Consider the following 19,934-nt stretch of genomic DNA (forward strand, 5'->3'; position numbering starts at 1 on the left):
AGCCAAGAAGTGGAGGAGGTATCTGTCCGCTAGGCGGGCAAGTAGTGACGAGGAGAGTGGCGTGGAACGTGGTGTTGCAAGCGTACAGGCTCCTGAAGCAGACACTGTTGAGGAACCTGAGGAGGACATCAGCGACGTGCAGACACAATTTGATGATGATAAATCATCGCACTTGGGAGCTGGGTGCAGAAGGGGCTTCATCATCTTCAGGAGAAGAGGGTTGCAGGTTGCCTGTGAGGCAGAAGCTGAGCCAGCAAGGTGGTAGCATGGTTGGGAGTCAGCATGATGGCAGAAGTGGAAAGTCTGGAGCCAAACATGCCCACGGTGGACCACCTGCTTCGTGGCAGCCTACCTTCCCGGGAGGTAGTGGAACAGGGGTTCCAAGAGTTGGCAGCAGTAGCAGTCAATCAGTGCGGACTGTTGGGGGGAAAATCAGCTATTCGGTGGTGTGGCAGTTTTTCATCAAGCATCCGGAGGATGTTAACCTGGCCGCTTGCAGGATGTGTCGGCAGAAGGTGAATCGTGGCCAGGGTCCCAATGTTGGCACCACGGCCCTGTGTCAACATATGCAGCATCACCATCAAGCAGCCTGGGAGAACCGTGGCTCCGATGAGGTGGTCCAGCCTGCTGCATCATGCAGTGGCACATTGCTTCCTGTTTCAGCCCTCCAAGGCTCCATCACCTCAGCCGAAGGGAGCTGTCTCTCATACACATCTTCTGTCACTTCAGATGCTCCTGCTCCTCCTACTTCAAATAAGTCATTCCTTCAGCAATCCATCTGCAAAGCCGTGTCCAAGAGACAACAGTATGCGCCCTCTCATCCAACAGTGCACAAGCTGAATGTGCTCCTGTCCAAGTTGCTAGTGCTGCCGTCCCTCCCTTTTCAAGTGATTGACTATGCACCTTTCAGAGAACTGATGGCTTGTGCCGAGCAGAGGTGGATGGTCCCAAGCCGTCATTTCTTCATGAAAAAGGCAGTATCAGCCCTGCACAATTTTGTGGAACAGAACGTGGGCCAGTCCTTGAGCCTGTCGATGTGTACCACAATGCACAGCAGCGCCGATGTGTGTGGAGCTGTAACTATAGTCAGGGACAATACATGTGCTTTACAGCCCCCTGGGTAAATGCGGCTCCTGCACAGCCACAACACCAACTTGGACAGGTCACGCTGCTTCCGCCCCCACACTCTTAGGTAGACATGTGCAATTCGGTTCGGCACGAATGTCAAATTTACCAAATGTTGCCATTTTCGTGCATTCGGGCCGTTCCGAATGCACAAAAACATTTTTTGAATATTTCCGAATAGCAACGATAAAACGAATAGCAACATAACGAATGCATTTGTTATTCTCCGAATGCATGCGGTAAAAAAACGAATGCATTCGTTATCCGAAAACAAATGCATTAATTATTTACCGAATGCATGCGGTAAAAAAACAAAGGTAAATAATTATTTCTAATTTTTTATTGTTCCTTGCACTACACTGTTTCTGACTGTTAGTTACTGTTTTACTGTTACTAGGGTGCCTCCAGCTGTTGCAAAACTACAACACCCACCCAGCATGTGGCTGTCTGGGCATGCTGGGAGTTGTAGTTTTGCAACAGCTGGAGGCACACTTTTACAAACACACGCATTCGCGCAATGCTTTTTAATTCATTTTCAAATTCCGCTGGCTTTTGTCAGAAATGGGTTACCAGGTCAATGACATGCTTAGTAATTGCCGTGGGAACATTTTTCATTCATAAAACCGCAGACTTAATTGGATAATTGCAGTGTAGAATGTTTGGTGTCCTAAGCGTTCTACATGGCAATTATCCAATTAAGCCTGCAGTTTTATGAATGAAAAATGTTCCCACGGCAATTACTATGCATGTCATTGACCTCAATCACCCGACGATCAAACACATCAATCATTCATACAGCATTCATTCATTCATTCATTCATTCATTCATTCATTCATACTCATTCATTCAACATTACATTATGTATTAATAATTTATTAATACATAATGTAATGTTGAATGAATGAGTAAATAAATGAATGAATGAATGCTGTATGAATGATTGATGTGTTTGATCGATGTGTTTGATTGTCGGTGATTGAGGTCAATGACATGCATAGTAATTGCCGTGGGAACATTTTTCATTAATAAAACTGCAGGCTAAATTGGATAATTGCCGTGTAGAACGCTTAGGACACCAAACATTCTACACTGCAATTATCCAATTAAGTCTGCGGTTTTAAGAATGAAAAATGCTCCCACGGCAATTACTATGCATGTCATTGACATGGTAACCCATTTCTGACAAAAGCCAGCGGAATTTGAAAATGAATTAAAAAGCATTGCGCGAATGCATGGGTTTGTCAAAGTGTGCCTCCAGCTGTTGCAAAACTACAACTCCGAGCATGCCCAGACAGCCGCATGCTGGGTGGGTGTTGTAGTTTTGCAACAGTTTGATCGATGCGTTTGATTGTCGGGTGATTTGTGTATAACATCATGTTATACATAAATCACCCGACAATCAAACACATCGATCAAACACATCAATCATTCATACAGCATTCATTCATTCATTTACTCATTCATTCAACATTACATTATGTATTAATATAAATCACATAAAATTATATTATCTTACCTGTCTTCCAATGTTCCGATCTCTGCGGCTGCCCTCTTTTCCTGCACACACGCCCGATAATGGGCCCCTGCTTAAAAAAGATTTACCCGAATGTACCCGAATACCGAATGTATATGAAGAATCAAACCCACCTGAATACGAATGTATCCGAAAAAAATCAAACCCAGACACCCGAATACCGAATGTATCCAAAAAAAATGAGCCCCCGGACACCCGAATACCGAATGTATCCGAAAAAATTAACCCACCGGACACCCGAATACCGAATGTATCCGAAAAAAAATGAAACCTGGACACCCGAATACTGAATGTATCTGAAAATCAAAACTGAAAATATTACTGAACCAAAAATTTTATTAAAAAAACGAAAAAAAAAAACGAAAAAAAAAAAAAACGAAAATGTTTCTTCTGCACATGTCTACTCTTAGGCCGTTAGTCCTGTGACAGTGTGCACCTTTGCCTCCTCATCCTCCATCTTGTCCTCAGGCTACAATGGACAGACAAGTCTCATTATTAGGAATTATGCACTCTGTGAATTGGCTGTAAACTGCATTATTAGGAATTATGCACTCTGTACATGCTCAAATTTAACTCTGTAACTATTTAGATTATATCCAGTTCCTCTGTAAATTCACCTATATTTACAAATCACAGGTTCATACTATCACTAGCAATAACCATAAATACATAAAGTGTATACATAGAATTGGGTGAAAATGAAAAAACTGATCTTATTGGTCCTAATTACCACCAATGAAGACTTAGTGCTAGTATACATGCATTAACTTGGCAATACAGCCAAGGTAAGTATTATAGGTAATAGTAAACCTTAGCTCTCTTGAGTTTCAATATTCATTATGGATGAACCTTATTCCACTTGCTGATTAAATTGAGAGTCATATCAAACCTGAAGAACACAATCTACTTATAAATTTTAACATGCAGGATAAATATAGCCAAAGACCATGCAAGCCCTAGGGAGATATGTCAGGGGTAGGTATTAAACCATAACTGGACCACAGATGATTGTGGACATATCTATGTCCTATTCCGGGCTGATCAGGTCCTATTCCGGGCTGATCGGGTCTCTGGTGACCCGATCACCCTGAAAATAGGGATGATCGGAAATGAGTTCTGACCAATGACAGTGCATGACAGGGGGTTGCCATGGAAACGGCCCGCTCTGCCCACCCCTGGATGTCGGGCAGAACGGGGGGAGAAGATGGTGGCCGGTACCTGGAAAATAGATGCTGTGGGGAACGCGGATCATCAGTGGAGGCAGCGGAGATCAGCGACGCAGGTAGGGAAGCGATGGTGGGGGGTGGGGGGGGAAGGAAGGTGGCAGTAAAGCGATCTTTACTGCTGCCCTTCTAGTGGTTGCCAAACTGCAACTCCCAGTATGCCAAGACAGCGAAAGGCTGTCTGGGCATGCTGGGAGTTATACTTTTGCAACATCTGGAGGGTCACAGTTTGGAGACCTCTATTACAGTGGTGCCCAGGCGGTAGCCCTCCAGATTTTGCCAAACTACAACTCTCAGCATGCCTAGACTGTCCAGGCATGCTAGGAGTTGTAGTTCTCTAACATCTGTCCCTTCAGATTTAGCAATTTTCAGGAAAATTTAGAAAATTGCTGCTGTACTTTGAAGCCCTCTAATTTTTTCAAAAAGTAAAAATATGTCCATTTTATGATGCCAACATAAAGTAGACATATTGTATTTGTGAATCAATATAACATTTATTTGGAATATCAATTTTCCTTACAAGCAGAGAGCTTCAAAGTAAAAAAAAAAAAAAAATGCAAAATGTACCACTAACATAAAGTAGAATATTTCATGAAAAAAATATATCAGAATCAGAATAATTGGTAAAAGCATCTCAGAGTTATTAATGCATAAAGTGACAGTGGTCAGAATTGCAAAAAAGGGCTGCGTCCTTAAGGTGAAAATGAGCTGCGTCCTTAAGGGGTTAATAGTTCAAGAGTAGGGCCTTACAGGGGAAGTTTTTACCACCACCAGTTACAATGGACTATGAGTTGTTCCCTTCCTGCTTTTAGAGGTCTTTGCATAACATAAATACTTGGTGGTGTAGGTGGCACATGGTGTTTTTTGCACACCTTTCCTTTTGTTAAGTAAAAAAAAAAAAACTTTTGGGTACATATATTTTATCCTAAGAATATTATTCAAAGTTAAGTTATATGTAATGGATATCCTCAATACTTACTTGTGCACACTAATACTTTTACAAAAGAGACCGTTTTCTTCTGACTACCTGCCTCAGCTTACTATTCTGACCCTGCCACCCGCCTAATGCTACACATTTGAAGTTCTCCTTTTTTCACCCACCTTTGTCACCTGGTACTGGTATTGCCACCCACCACACCACTCTGTCACCGGATCACTTTCAGGACTCCTGATGCTGCTGATGTCAGCTCCAGGCTGTCTCATTCTGCCACCATATGTTCTCATCATGCTGATTCCAGCTCCAGGCTGTCTCATTCTGCCACCATATGTTCTCCTAATGCTGATGCCACCACCAGGCTTTCTTGTACTGCCATCATATGTTCTCCTCATGCTGATGCCATGTCCAGGCTGTTTCATACTGCCACCATATGTACTTCTCATAATGATGCCACCTCCAAGCTGTCTCATTCAGCCACCATATGTTCTCCTCTTGCTGCCGCCAACTCCAGGTTGTTTCATTCTGTAAGATTATGGTTTCTTCATGCTGCTCCCACCTCCAGGCTGTGTCACTGTGCCACCATGTGGTCTCATGCTGCTTGCTCATTAAATAAAACTTTTTAGGTTCATCTATTTGATGATATCATATTTAATACATTTTTTTATAGTGCCCTTGGTGGCAGTAATTGAGAAGTAATCTTAAAATTAGTTTTTTGCGTAATATGTAAGAATAATTAATTTCTACTTCAGGAGGACAGTACAGTATCTTAAAATGGTTCTCCGCCCTTGACATATTACGATATGTAATTGTGGGGGTCCTACCACTGGGGACCCCCGTGATCTCAGCTCCGGCACCCCAGACATCTGGGGCACGGAGTGAACTTCACTCCATGACGGATCACTGGCAATGCGGGGTTGAGGCTTGTGACGTCACAGTCAGGCCCCGCTCTTGATGTCATGACCACGCTCCCTCAGTGCAAATCTATGGGAGAGGGCATGATGTCCAGCTCATATATAAATATGCAAAAAGTCCAACAGGACTCTAAATTCAGAGAACTTGTGAAGTTTATTCACCCATGTTTCAGTGCAACGTTTCAACTGCCAACTGCAGTCTTTCTCAAGCATAATACCAGTGATCCAGAACAAGGTATATATAGACCCGCCTATTAGGCGATTAATTACAGTGGGATTGATAAACAAATAAAAAAATATTAGACAGTGCATAATCGATAATATAAATGTGTGCAAGATTCATTAGTTTAGTGCTACAATAGTAGTCATTCCATATCTTTTATAGAAATATCCCCAATACAGTGCAATATAGTGTTAAAATTACAAATCCTTACAATTAGAAAGAGGCGGAGCAGAATGACACTCACCCGACCTACTGGAATCAATACAGTCCGAAATACAGGAGCAAGCATGGAATGCCAGTGCCTCTTCTGGCACCCACACTGGTCTATGAAGTAATGTGCATGTCAGGTTAACCTGCTGTGGGGGTGGCATCCTGGTATTTACGGCAACGATTGGAGTGTGTGCTCTTAAAGGGTGAGAAAAGACATGTTAAAGCCTGGATGCCCATCATATATATATATATATATATATATGTGTGCAGAGTTTGCCTAGTAGTAATTTAGATGCCCGATCGTTAGGGTAGGCTGGGTGACAGTGTCCCCCGGCCATTTATTATGGTTGGTAAGGGCACTTCTAGGGGGTCCCATACCCCACTACCAGCGGGAACCTAAGGTACCCCAGCTCACCCTTGCCTTTCCACATGCGTGCATCTATAATTAATTACATGAAATGCAAGGTTGTTGGGTGATCTGGCACATACAATTCAACGCATAAAGTTGTATTCCTACAAGCGCAAAATATTTCCATAGGTTCATAGGGGTGTCATCTGCTGTCCTCATTTTGTGGATCTGTAAGAGTAAATAAAAAAAAAGTATATTGTAAAAGTCATGAAATTACAGTGCATCATACAATATACAGAATATATCACGTTGTACAATACCTCATAACAATGACAGATGTTGGGACTTTAAGAATTCAGTTTCTGCATGCCAGGTGTGACTACAAATTCAACATTAAAACCCCTAGGGTGTAGGGATACAAGTGTATGGATCCAGTTGAGTTCTCTTTTTTTTTTTTTTTTTAGAAGACTGCCTCATTGTAAACGTTAGATCTTTTTTGCAATGCCCTTCTTCTGTAAAATGTTTGTATACGGGAAGATCTAATCGCCGTTTTCCAATAGTATACCTACGTTTCAAGAGATGTTTACCCACGTAAACTAATCCGCAGGGGCAGGTTAAGATATAGATTACATGTTCTGAGGTACAAGTGAGATACCCTGCAATCTTGTATTCCTTTTTTGTAATTGGTTGCAGAAAATAGGATCCCTTGGTCATGTATGAGCAGTTAATACAATTTCTGCAAGGGAATGAAACTTTGGATTGTGTAGTAAGATAAGCCTGTTTGCTCCCCGAGGTTGTAGAAATATCTGCTCTCACCACCTTATTTTGCAAACTCTGGGGCCTACAGAATGACATGAGGGATTGATTTTGAAACTCAGGAATGTCAGGATGACTTTATATAGTTGTTTGGAGTAGTAGTATTAGTCCAGTGATACCGATGCAAAATCACAGGATGTTGCAGATTCTTGTAATACCTTTTTATTGGACTAACAGTATTTTGTAAAGACAAACTTTCGGGATTCCTCCCTTTATCAAGTTAAAAGCATTTCTAAACACACAAGAAGAAAACACACAGGTTACATCTCACAAAATATGCAGGGGTTAAAACTACAGATGTGGAGAATTCATACTAAGTTGGACCATAAATTGTACAGCTATAGAATGATAGACTACATAGTTAAGGGGAAAAAAGGGGGGAGCAGGGGTGAGAATATTGATTAAGCAGGTCATGGGGAGATGCAGGAGAGAAGAAAATCCAGCTATATGACCATAGACTACAGATAAGGATGAGACAGGGGAGGGGAGCGGGAAGCAGGAGTGAGAATGGTGATACAGCAGGACACGGGGAGATACAGAAGAGAAGACTATACAGCACAGGTTATAGAAAGTTTTGATAATGGGCTAAGAAGCTCAAATTCACATTGAGTCCTCTGTTCTTTAAATCATAAAAAAATATATATAATTTTGACTTTAAATGTCTTTCTTTCATGGGTGTTTTTGAAGTTTCATGTCAGAATCTTGATTTCAAGGTCATGTATTGAGTAACCTGTTTGCCTGAAATGTTGTCCAAATGGGGTGCAATAGTACTTATCTCTATGGTTGTTGATGGAAGATCTGTGTTGGTTTATCCTTTTATCGAGTTTCTGTCTGGCTTCACCAATGTAACATCCTATGTCACACTTGGGGCATTGTATCATGTAGACCACATTCTCAGTTGGGCAGGAGTATAGCCCCTTAATTTTGTATGTCCTGTTGTTGTGAGTGGCCTCAGACTTTGTGCAAATGTGTTGGCAGAGTTTACAGCGAGGTTTGGTGCATGGTTTGGTCCCATTGTCTGTATATAATGTTTCTGTGAGTAGTTTCCTATTAACCAACTTTTTTTTAAAATTGAATGGTTATTTAAAGGCCAAGATGGGAGACTCAGGGAAGATTTCTTTTAACACCTCATCTTCTGCTAATATTGGCTGCAGGTCCTTGATGATTTTGCGTATTTCTTCAAGGGCCAAATTGTATGTGGCTACCAGTGGTACGCATGATTAAGTATGTTTCTCTCTGTATTGTAGCAGTTGTACCCGTGGTGTTTGAAAAGCAGTCGATTTTCTTATTGATGGTCCTTGGTTTGTAACCTTTTTGTTTAAATTTCTCAGCTAGCGTTTATAGATGCATCTTTCTGTCATCAGTGTTGTCAGGATTCGGCTGGCTGGAGGTGGATCCTCTGTGTCAGAGAGGGATTGGCGTGGACCGTGTCGGTGGACCGGTTCTAAGTTGCTACTGGTTTTTACCAGAGCCCGCCGCAAAGCGGGATGGACTTGCAGCGGCGGTAGCAACCAGGTCGTATCCACCGGCAACGGCTCAACCTCTCTGACTGCTGAGATATGAGCTGTAAAAGGGATTAGACAAGAGCAGGGTCGGACGTAGCAGAAGGTCAGAGCAGGCAACAAGGATCGTCGACAGGGGCAACGGCAAGGAGGTCTGGAACACAGGCTAGGAACACACAAGGAACGCTGTCACTGGCACAATGGCAACAAGATCCGGCAAGGAAGTGCAGGGGAAGTGAGGTAATATAGGGAAGTGCACAGGTGAAGACACTAATTAAAACCCATGCGCCAATCAGTGGCGCACCGGCCCTTTAAATCGCAAAGACCCGGCGCGCGCGCGCCCTAGGGAGCACGCCGGGGCAGCACAGACGGGGAGCGAGTCTCGTAAGCAGCGCACCCGGTCAGCGGGTCTGACCGGGGCGCTCCGAACAGGAGAACGCTGTGAGCGCTCCGGGGAGGAGCGGGGACCCGGAGCGCTCGGCGTAACAAGTGTTGGAGCAGATGTGGTGGTACCTGGTGGCTTGGCTGTATATGATGCCTTATTTTGTGTGTGATGGATGTAAATTTGAATTGTGTAAATAGATGGATCGATCTGTGGGTTTTCTGTATACAGATGTCTGTAGCGTGTCCTTGTTTATGGTTACAGTAATGCAAGAAAGTTTACACTTTCTGCTGATAAGTCCGTTTTGAGTCTGATACATGAATTGTCTTCTCTCCTGAATCTCCCAATGTCCTACTTAATGACCATTCTCCCCTCTCCACCCCCTTCTCATCCTTATCTATGTAGCCTATCATCCTATAGCTGTACAATTTATGAACCAATTTAGTGTGAATTCTCCACATTAGAGATGAGCAAATTTTAGAAAAATTCGATATGGCCGATTCGCTGAATTTTCCAAAAAAATTAGGTTTGGTCCAAATTTATTCACTCCGAATCTGTATTAAAAATGGCTATTTCTGGCCTACAGAGAGCCTCAATAGGGATATAGAACACTTTGCCTTGCTGTAACACGTATACTGTTATTCAGTATGACATGCAGATTAGAGGCTTCGCTATTAGAATCACTGTCGCAGAGCAGCACAATGACAGAGCCTGGAGGTGCCATCGGTATGAGGAGACCATGTAGTGGCTGAATGACTCAGCATTGAAGTGGCGGCAATATGAGGAGACCATATAGTGGATGAATTACACAGCATGGAGGTGTTGGCAGAATGAGAAGATCATATAGTGGCTGAATGACCCAACCTGGAGGTGGGAACAATTTGACCGGTGGTCTCGGTCATGGCAGATCATAAATGTACGTCATGGTCCATTAAGTACCACGGTACCATGATGTACATTTACGTCCATTGTCGTTAAGGGGTTAAGTAAAACTTAACTTTTAATAATATTCTTAGGATAAAATATATGTATCCAAATTTTTTTTTAAATCAAGCAAATTTAAAGGTGTGCAAAAAACACCATGTGCCACCTACACCACCAAGTATGGATGTGATGCAAAGACCTCTAAAAGGTGGAAGGGAACAACTTATGTTTCATTGTAACCAGTGGGGTGAAAACTTCCGCTGTAAGGCCCTATTCTTGCATTATTAATTCCCTTCTTGGCAAGACTTACTCGCTCTAAAAAGGGCCGCCCCACACAGGAACCTCTCCCTATTTCCACCTGCAAACACTGCCATTACCTAGGGTTTTTAGGTGGAAATAGGGAGAGCCAGTAACTCTTGCCAAAAAGGGAATTAATAATGCAAGAGTAGGGCCTTACAGGGGAAGTTTTTACCCCCACCGGTTACAATGGACCATAAGTTATTCCCTTACACCTTTTAGAGGTCTTTGCAATGCATTAATACTTGGTGGTGTAGGTGGCACATGATGTTTTTTGCACCCCTTTCCTTTTGTTTGATAAAAAAAAAAAATCGGGTACATATATCTTATTCTAAGAAAAGTTACGTTTTAGCTAATGAATATCCTCAATACTTACTTGTGGTCTGATACAGAGGAATGTCTGTAACTGGGGAGCAGCACCATAAATATGTTTTGCACTATCCATATTTGTGAAGTGTTGGTGTGGCACCATTGTCAATCGATGCATAAGGCATTAGTGGGTGGAAATCCTGGCTGATCCATGCCATCTTCACAAAGGTCAGTCTCGCCACATTTTTCGTGGGCAGATGAGTTCTCCTTGGGGTTACTGTGGCCCCCGCCACAATAAACACCCACACTGATGGCTTACTACTGGCCGGGGAGGACAGATTTTCCTGGGCAAACTCTGCTAGTTGCGGCCACAAATCAAGTTTGGCTGCACAGAAGTCCAGCAGATCTTCAAGGTGTGCTGGCATGGGCATGTCAAAGTATGCCACTACTTGCTGGTTCAGCTCCTGCTCCAGGTCTACCTGCTGCTGATGAGTTGCTTCATAATGCGGGTAAAGAAAGCTACTCATCAAAAGAAAGCTACTCATCAGTAACTTGTTACGCCGAGCGCTCCGGGTCCCTGCTCCTCCCCGGAGCGCTCACGTCGTCTCTCTCTCTGCAGCGCCCCTGTCAGACCCGCTGACCGGGAGCGTTGCACTGACATTGCCGGCGGGGATGCGATTCGCATAGCGGGACGCACCCGCTCGCGAATCGCATCCCAAGTCACTTACCCGTCCCGGTCCCCGGCTGTCATGTGCTGGCGCGCACGGCTCCGCTCTCTAGGGTGCGCACGCGCCAGCTCTCTGAGACTTAAAGGGCCAGTGCACCAATGATTGGTGCCTGGCCCAATTAGCCTATTTAGCTTCCACCTGCTCCCTGGCTATAATACCTCACTTCCCCTGCACTCCCTTGCCGGATCTTGTTGCCTTGTGCCAGTGAAAGCGTTTAGTGTTGTCCAAAGTCTGTGTTTCCAGATCTCCTGCTATCCATATTGACTACGAACCTTGCCGCCTGCCCCGACCTTCTGCTACGTCTGACCTTGCCTCTGCCTAGTCCTTCTGTCCCACGCCTTCTGAGCAGTCAGCGAGGTTGAGCCGTTGCTAGTGGATATGACCTGGTTGCTACCGTCGCAGCAAGACCATCCCGCTTTGCGGCGGGCTCTGGTGAACACCAGTAGCATCTTAGAACTGGTCCACCACCACGGTCCACGCCAATCCCTCGCTGACACAGAGGATCCACAACCAGCTAGCCGAATCGTGACAGTAGATCCGGCCATGGATCCCGCTGAGGTGCCGCTGCCAAGTCTCGCTGACCTTACCACGGTGGTCGCTCAGCAATCGCAGCAAATTGCCCAACAAGTACAGCAGCTGTCGCAGTTGACCGCCACGTTACAGCAACTTCTGCCACTGCTACAGCAGCAACCATCTCCTCCGCCAGCTCCTGCACCTCCTCCGCAGCGAGTGGCCGCTCCCAGCCTCCGCTTGTCCCTGCCGGACAAATTTGATGGGGACTCTAGACTCTGCCATGGATTTTTGTCTCAATGTTCCCTGCATATGGAGATGTTGTCGGACCTATTTCCTACAGAACGGTCTAAGGTGGCGTTCGTAGTGAGCCTTCTTTCTGGAAAGGCCTTGTCTTGGGCCACACCACTCTGGGACCGCAATGATCCTGCCACAGCCACAGTCCAGTCCTTCTTCGCTGAAGTCCGCAGTGTCTTCGAGGAACCAGCCCGAGCTTCTTCTGCCGAGACTGCCCTGCTGAACCTGGTACAGGGTAATTCTTCAGTAGGCGAGTACGCCATCCGATTTCGTACTTTCGCTTCCGAATTATCTTGGAATAACGAGGCTCTCTGCGCGACCTTTAAAAAAGGCCTATCCAGTAACATCAAGGATGTGCTGGCCGCACGAGAGATTCCTGCCAACCTGCAAGAACTTAACCATTTGGCCACCCGCATTGACATGCGTTTTTCTGAGAGACACCAGGAGCTCCGCCAGGAAAAAGACCTAGATCTCTGGGCACCTCTCCCACAGTATCCTTTGCAATCTATGCCTGTGCCTCCCGCCGAGGAGGCTATGCAAGTGGATCGGTCTCGCCTGACCCAGGAAGAGAGGACTCGCCGTAGGGAAGAAAATCTTTGTCTGTACTGTGCCAGTACCGAACACTTCTTGGTGGATTGCCCTATTCGCCCTCCACGTCTGGGAAACGCACGCACGCACCCAGCTCACGTGGGTATAGTGTCTCTTGGTACGAAATCTGCTTCTCCACGTCTCACTGTGCCCGTGCGGATTTCTCCTTCTGCCAACTCCTCCTTCTCAGCCGTGGCCTGCTTGGACTCTGGTGCCTCTGGAAATTTTATTCTGGATTCTTTGGTGAATAAGTTCTGCATCCCGGTGACCCGTCTCGTCAAGCCGCTCTACATTTCCGCGGTCAACGGAGTTAAATTGGATTGCACCGTGCGTCATCAGACAAAACCCCTCTTAATGTGCATTGGACCCCATCACGAAAAGATTGAATTTTTCGTCCTTCCCAACTGCACCTCTGAAGTCCTCCTCGGTCTGCCATGGCTCCAGCATCATTCTCCCACCCTTGACTGGACCACCGGGGAGATCAAGAATTGGGGCTCTGCTTGCCACAAGAAATGCCTCTCCTCTCCTCCCAGTCCCGTCAGGCAAGCCTCAGTGCCTCCTCCTACACCTGGTCTCCCCAAGGCCTATCAGGACTGTGCCGTGCCTCCTCATGGCCCCCGTCCTGGTGACACCCTGCCCCGTGCCAAGCTTCACCCTCTGCCCTCCCTCCCCATTCCCACTCCTGCTGTTCTGCCTGCCTTTGAGGAAACCCTACAATCACTCCCGGTGTCCTCGTCCCATGTGAAGCAGTTGCCGGACAAAAAAAGGGGGAGACCTAAGGGGGGGTGCTGTTACACCGAGCGCTACGGGTCCCTGCTCCTCCCCGGAGCGCTCACGGCGTCTCTCTCTCTGCAGCGCCCCGGTCAGACCTGCTGACCGGGAACGCTGCACTGACATTCCCGGCGGGGATGCGATTCGCATAGCGGGACGCGCCCGCTCGCGAATCGCATCCCAAGTCACTTACCCGTCCCGGTCCCCGGCTGTCATGTGCTGGCGCGTGCGGCTCCGCTCTCTAGGGCGTGCACACGCCAGCTCTCTGAGACTTAAAGGGCCAGTGCACCAATGATTGGTGCCTGGCCCAATTAGCCTAATTAACTTCCACCTGCTCCCTGGCTATAATACCTCACTTCCCCTGCACTCCCTTGCCGGATCATGTTGCCTTGTGCCAGTGAAAGCATTTAGTGTTGTCCAAAGCCTGTGTTTCCAGATCTCCTGCTATCCATATTGACTACGAACCTTGCCGCCTGCCCCGACCTTCTGCTACGTGTGACCTTGCCTCTGCCTAGTCCTTCTGTCCCACGCCTTCTCAGCAGTCAGCAAGGTTGAGCCATTGCTAGTGGATACGACCTGGTTGCTACCGCCACAGCAAGACCATCCAGCTTTGCGGCGGGCTCTGGTGAACACCAGTAGCATCTTAGAACCGGTCCACCGGCACGGTCCACGCCAATCCCTCGCTGACACAGAGGATCCACAACCAGCTAGCCGAATCGTGACATAACTGTACACTGAGGCTGCTGCTGATGGAGCTGGTACTGCTCCTGCCATCCCTCTCCAGCAGCAATGGCAGTGGAAGGTGCGCCCAGAGGGCCCCCCAAGTCAGACCTGAGAGAGGATGGATGATGGCCCAGATAGCCATCGGCCAACTGACAATGTAGTATGTCTCTGTAGTAGGTCAGTTTGTCCTCTCTCTCAGTGGGTGTAAAAAGGCCCCCATTTTGTGGCTGTAGCGAGGGTCCGATAAGGTGGAGAGTCCTCCCGTGGCCAAATGGTGACAATTCGTCAGTCACTATGCAAGCAACTGAGAATGCAACATGACATTTGTGCAAGTGACTCGTAGGGACTCCTTGCCTCCATCTTCACTACATCCTGCCTCGGTGTGTCTGGTTCTCTGTCTTGCCTTCCTCATAACCTTCTAGCTCCTCTAGCTGCTCCTGCTCCTCCTCTCCTGTCAGATGACTAGAAAAACCGCCCATCTCACGAAACCTAAACTGTGCTCCACTGTGCTCCTCCCCCTCCTCCTTCAGTTCAGCCCCCACAGGGCTCATGTGGCCGTGAGATGTAGGCACCATGTCTCCAGTACCCTGACCAGCCATCGTTTCCAAATGAAGCAGTGGAATGATGTTGTTCATCCCGTAAACCTGGTGACTGACTAATAGGGTGGCTTCCTCAAAGGGTCTGAAGAAACAGCAGGTGTCACGTATGAGCTGCCACTGGTTGACATTGAAGTTACACAGGAGAGTCCCTCTATCCACTTCGATCTTCAAGAAATTGGTGATGGCTTTTATCTGTTCGTATAGTCGGTCCAAAGAATGGAAGGTGGAATTCTAACGTGTGGGAACATCGCAAATCAGACTTTGTTGGATACTGTTCTGACGCTGCAGGTCAAGGAGGGTGTGCTTTGCAGTTTACGAGTGGTTGAAGTGCTTGCAAAGTTTCGTTCCCATTGTTAGGATGTGTTGCAGATGGGGGAACACTTCAGGAATGGCTTGACAACCAGATTTAACATGTGTGCATGGCAGGGTGCATGTCTCAGGCTTTCTTGTCGCAGAGCAGACAAGATGCTCTTCCCGTTGTTGGTCACCCTGGTTCCCATTTTCAGTTTTCATAAAGTATGCAGTGATTCAATTTCTTAGTAAATTACTTTTAGCAGTTCCTCCTCTGTGTGACTCCGTTCGCCAAGGCAAACCATGTGAAGAACAACTTGACACTGCCGTGCCCTGCAAACATGGTATGTTGGAGGGGCACTGATACTTGTTCATGCAGTGGAGACTGAGGACAGAGTGGAGGAAGAGGAGGCAGAGTCACACACTGTCACAGGACCAACGGCCTGAGAGCGTGGAGGCGAAATCGGCGTGACAGAAGGTGACAGAAAGTGGGTAAGAGAGACAGCTCCCTTCAGCTGAGGTGGTGGAGACTTGGCTGGCTGAAACAGGAATCGGCGTGCCACTGGGTGATGCAGCAGGCTGGACCACCACATTGGAGCCACGGTTCTCCCAGGCAGCTTAATGGTGACACTGCATATGTTGATGCAGGGCCGTGGTGCAAACATTGGGACCCTGGCCATGCTTCACCTTCTGCTCACACATCTTGCATGTGGGAAGGTTAACATCCTCCGGATGCTTGATGAAAAACTGCCACAACGCCGAGTAGCTGATTTCCCAACAGTCCGCACTGATTGACTGCTACTGCCGCGGAGTCCAGGAACCCCTGTTCCACTACCTCCCGGGAAGGTAGGCTGCTGCGAACTCGGGAAGGTAGGCTGCCTTCCCTGGGAACGTTTGACTCCAGACTTTCCATTTCTGCCACAATACTGACTGCCAGCCATTCTACCTCCTTGCTGGCTCAGCTGCTGCCTCACTAACACTTGTAACCTTCTTCTCTTGAAGATGATGATGAAGCATCTTATGCACCTGGCTCCCAAGTTTGATCGGCTTGATCATCATCGAGTTTTGTCTGCACGTCACTGATGTCCTCCTCAGGTTCATCAACAGTGTCTGCTTCAGGACCCTGAACGCTTGCAACACCACCTCCCATGTCTCTCTCCTCATCACTAATTGCAGACTAGAGGAAGCCGGCAGATGTCTCCTCCCCTTCTTGGCTGGGCAGTAGCTGCTGTCTGTCCTCTAGTAGATCGTCCTCACTAAATAGTGGAGCTGAACCCACAGCAAATGATACTTCTGTGGGGGAGGGAAAAGCATAGGACAGAGACAATGGGAGGACAGGGACTGCTCCCGGGCCATACAAACTGAGGGTTGTGTCTGAGAAACCCACCGACTGTTGACTGAGGGTGTCAGATGTCACTTGTGATGAATTGGATGACCGTGTCAACCAATCGATGACGGCAGATGGGTTGCTGGTCGAAACATGACCGCTAGCTGATATCGGGAGCTCAGGCCTCTCGCTGCGACTCCTGCTGCCACTCACCCCTAGTCTGCTGTGACCTCTGCCTGATGAATTTAGGCCTCTGCCACTCCTCTGTGCACATCCTGCACTTTATGAGGGGAGTACAATACGCTCCATTTCACTTAAAACAGAATTTGTCTACAACACCAGCAGGTGTGTACTTTTGGCTGGCCTTTCACAGTATCTAGGCCCTTAAGACTTTAACAGGAACGAAATGGTACACCACTTATATATACCCACAGGTTACACTTAATAGAGGACAATATGCTTTTAGTGTTCTGCTCACCCTAACTGGCTGGCTACTATTAGCTTTTCAATTGTTGTAGAGTCTAGCACTAAATGGAGTTTAATAAAGCGATTCGCTTGAAATCGCTGCAATATTTGCAATTACAAATCAAATTTTTCCTGAAATTGTAATGAATTTGCATTTGTCAATTTTGATTCTCTCATCTCTACTCCACATGTTTTGTTTTAACCCCTGGATATTTTTAGAGATGTTACCTGTGTGTTTTCTTTTTGTATTCCCAGAAATGCTTTTTTACTTGATAAAGGGAGGACTCCCAAAAGTTGGGATAAAAATCTCTCTCTCTCTCTCTCTCTCTCTCTCTCTCTCTCTCTCTCTCTCTCTCTCTCTCTCTCTCTCTCTCTCTCTCTCTCTATATATATATATATATATCTATATATATATATATATATATATATATATATATCTATATATATATATATATCTATATATATATATCTATATATATATATATATATATACATATATATATACATATATATACACACACATCAAATTGCTTTTAAGTCTGATTCTCTGCACATGTCCGATGACCTTCCCTCCAGGTCCCAGTAACTTCCCCTCACAGGCCATGCAATTTAAAAATGATATATACATATACTGTGATCACTCTTGGCTTCCTGGTGTCTTTAAAAAGTGTTCTCTTCAGAAGAAAAAGTAATAATGAAGATAAGAAAATATGTCTAATTGATTAGATAAAAACTTTAGAAAGTCAATGTCACCCAAAGTCGTCTTTACCATAGCACTCTTGTTAACTGAAGCAAATTAATGAATTCCTGTAAATGACAAACTATGTGCCCGCTGTATAGCTAATGAAGAAATGTGTATGAATTCAGAATTACAATTATTTGCTAAAAAAGACTATTTGCTTAATGAGCTAAGGGAAGTGGATATGAGTGTGCTGCCACTTCTGACACTTCCAGTACAGTGGAAGTCTGTTAATAAACGCAGCAAATAAATACAAACCAAAGAAAATTGACTAAATGTAAAATATAAAAACAGAAAAAAAATGAATCATCATGAATATAAAGTTGTCAAGGTTAGAAAGCAAAAAGTTAGAGAACAACCAATTCTAGCCTACTGAACTGATCCCAAGCTGTCAAGGGAAGTGATTAAAAGTCCTTGGAAATGGCGCACATGGCACAACCTATTTGGCACAACTCCCTAGATATGGTAAAGAGCAACTGGCTGCAGCACTTACCTTAATATATAGACAATAATCTTGGAAGAGAGTAGAGGGTCACCACACCTTTCTATGTTATAACTCAAATGTTTCTGTAATGCAGCCTTAACACCACTATGCAGTGATACCTGTGCCTAGAGTAAACACTGGGCAGACCTTCGGGCAATGGACCGTATCACACGTTAGTGCTTCTTCAGGCCCTTCTTAGGCCCTGAAGTAGCATTAACGCGTGATAAGGTCTGTTGCCCGAAGGTCTGCCCAGTGTCCACTCCCCCTCACATGGAACCCTTGTGGAATTGAATAAAGAATCCTTCTGCAATATACCGGTCAGTGCTCCGTACTTTTTTCTATTGAAGACGCTTAATATATGGACTAATAGTGCAGGTGATGTTGATTCAAACACAATTTACATAATTTATAAAAATCTGTTAAAAATATATTTGGCAATCCAGGTATGCAAATTAGATTTTGTAAACAATTTGGGCATTCTCAAACCTGTCTCAGCAATGATTATACCACCTGCTTCAACTGATAATACCATCCTCTTCATAAAAATTCTTACCTTCTTTTTCAACATGTCTGCATGATGTGCCGAGACATTACCCATGTGACAACAAGGTTTACTAGAAGAATGAAGGTGCTGCATAGTTGCTAAACCCGCAAATAGGGGGGACTGCTACACTAAAGCCATTTTGCTCCCCACTTACACGTGTAGCGACTATGCAGCCAATGTGCTCAGAAGGAAGGAATTTGGTGTAAAAACTGCAACATTTTACAACTCTTCTTACCATATGCTACTTTTCAAATCTGTCAAGGTAAGTGTAACCCAAACCTAAAACACATGTTGCGTTGGTATATCCTACTGCACCACATATTCTTATTTTTATTCATTTTTATAGTATCCTTGTTACTAGTAATTGAGGAGTAATGCTTAAATTAGGATTGTGCAAGGCATTAGGATTAGTGTTGGGCGTGAATATTCACATTTGGAATTTTTATTGGGAATATTGAGAATTTGGGAATATCGTGAACATATTCGCTATAGATTCGAAATTGTGAATATTAGCTTTTTACAGCATAGGCGCATGTGCACATATTCACATATGCAAATATTTGCCAATTCCTTCTTTTCACTTGTGGGCCAGTTAGAATGATGCAAATACACTTGTCAGAGGTTATCAGCAACTAATAGTAAAGTAGCCCACCGCCTCACTTTTTTATTCCTCGAATACGCGAATATAACGAATATTCGAAATTCGCGAATATAGGGTGAATATTCGTCTGTATATTCGCGAAATATTGCGAATTCGAATATGGGCAATGCCGCTCATCACTAGTTAGGATGATATATTTCTATTTCAGGAGTGCAGTACAATATTTTAGTGCACCAGGGACACTGGCTAGATCTGTGTACACATATTATAGTTGGTAGCTCATGGTTGTGACTTTTTGACCATTTCTACTTTTCAGAAGGGGCCCTTGACAATATGATGATAACAAAGTGTTCCCTGCTTAGATCCTTGGCATTTATTTGTCACCTGTAGAGAAATATCATAGCAATTGTACAATTCCCCTGCAGCACCATCATAGGGTAAGGTACATGAAGAATTCCAATACCAATTCAAATTAGTGGGTTGTCTCAGAGATGAAGATATTGATATAAAAAAGGACCCTTACC

Source organism: Hyla sarda, chromosome 2 (genome assembly GCF_029499605.1).
Source record: "Hyla sarda isolate aHylSar1 chromosome 2, aHylSar1.hap1, whole genome shotgun sequence".
Classification (NCBI taxonomy): Eukaryota; Metazoa; Chordata; class Amphibia; order Anura; family Hylidae; genus Hyla; species Hyla sarda.